The following is a 1,392-nucleotide window of genomic DNA, read 5'->3' as shown; positions in this document are numbered from 1 at the left end:
GATCCTTTTAATTTTCTTAATAATGTCAATACCAAAAATCTTTGGGGTGGCAATACTGCTTTTTTCTTACTTTTAAAACAGTTGTTACTTACATAGCTACCAGTGCTTTTAAAAACATCTTGAAAATAAAATAAAAATCATTTACTCAATAGCTTTTCCATTTCAATAACATTTTTTTTCACTCTTAAGGGTACATTGTTGAGAAATCCAAAGTGTAAAATCCATTACCTGCCATTATTGCATTAACATTAAAAAATATGCATTTTAACAAAAAGTTTGATATTCAAAAACAAAATTAAAAGGCATGACTTATAAATACATAAATATCCATGCATACTTTTACAATGATAACTACTGGAAGAATGAGACCTTTTAAAATGCCACTTTCATTTCAACTGCCTCTTTCCTACATGTTGGTAATATCAGGAGTCGTAAGAGAGCTTCTGTGGTCAAAGTCACATTCCCCCTTTCTAGCCTGTAGCTGATAATGAAAATGTGATGAATCTTCCAGCTTAGCTTTGATGCTTTCTCATTAACTCACTTCTGGTAGTAAACTGTGGCAGGTCTTCCCCTTCAACCCCATCAGCCATTTCCATCACCTTATCTAAAAGGTCTTTGTTATAACTGCAACCCAGGAAGAGGTGGTTAGCCCAGACCCTGGAGAGGGACAGCAGCTGGTCCAGATGGCTGGGGACCTCAGGCGGGTCGCGGTAGTCGGGCAGGTGGTGCAGGACGAATTGCATACGGGCCTTCCATTGCTTCCCGCTCTCCGAGAACTGCTCGGGAAGTCAGTGGCCTGCGGTACCCCAGAAACCAGCTCCCCCAACGCTGCAGCGGCATCACCACCCACCATGATGCCCTCTGCCTAGGGAAAGACCCACCCACCTTCAGTAACATCTTTAACATCAATCCATTCTGATAAAGTTTAAATAATGACTCCATTCAGTCCTTGGTAAAGATAATAAGCAAAAGTCCACTGTATTGCATTAAGTTAATCAGCTCTCCAGATGAACCATTTCCACAAATGCAAAGCACCATAACTCTTCCTTTACACTTTTTTTAAATTAAATCTTTATTGTTCAGATTATTACAGTCATTCCTCTTTTTCCCCCCATAGCTCCCCTCCACCCGGCAACCCCACCCTCTGCCCTTACCCCCCTCACACTGTCCTCATCCATAGATATACAATTTTTTTTCCAGTCTCTTCCCATACCCCCCACACCCCTTTCCCCTTGAGAATTGTCAGTCCACTCCCTTTCTATGCCCCTGATTCTATTCTATTCACCAGTTTATTCTGTTCATCAGATTATTTATTCACTTGATTTTTAGATTCACTTGTTGATAGATATGTATTTGTTGTTCATAATTTTTATCTTTACCTTTTTCTTCTTC

At 39.8% G+C, this 1,392-nt stretch overlaps 1 pseudogene; it reads right to left on the bottom strand.

The window, feature by feature from the left end:
- Window positions 1-370: 370 nt before the first annotated feature.
- LOC102238670 lies at window positions 371-853 on the bottom strand (annotated as a pseudogene).
- Between the last annotated feature and the right edge of the window lie 539 nt (window positions 854-1,392).

This window comes from Myotis brandtii, unplaced genomic scaffold (genome assembly GCF_000412655.1).
Source record: "Myotis brandtii unplaced genomic scaffold, ASM41265v1 scaffold230, whole genome shotgun sequence".
NCBI classification, from domain to species: domain Eukaryota; kingdom Metazoa; phylum Chordata; class Mammalia; order Chiroptera; family Vespertilionidae; genus Myotis; species Myotis brandtii.
This window is presented reverse-complemented; position numbering and strand designations above follow the sequence as displayed.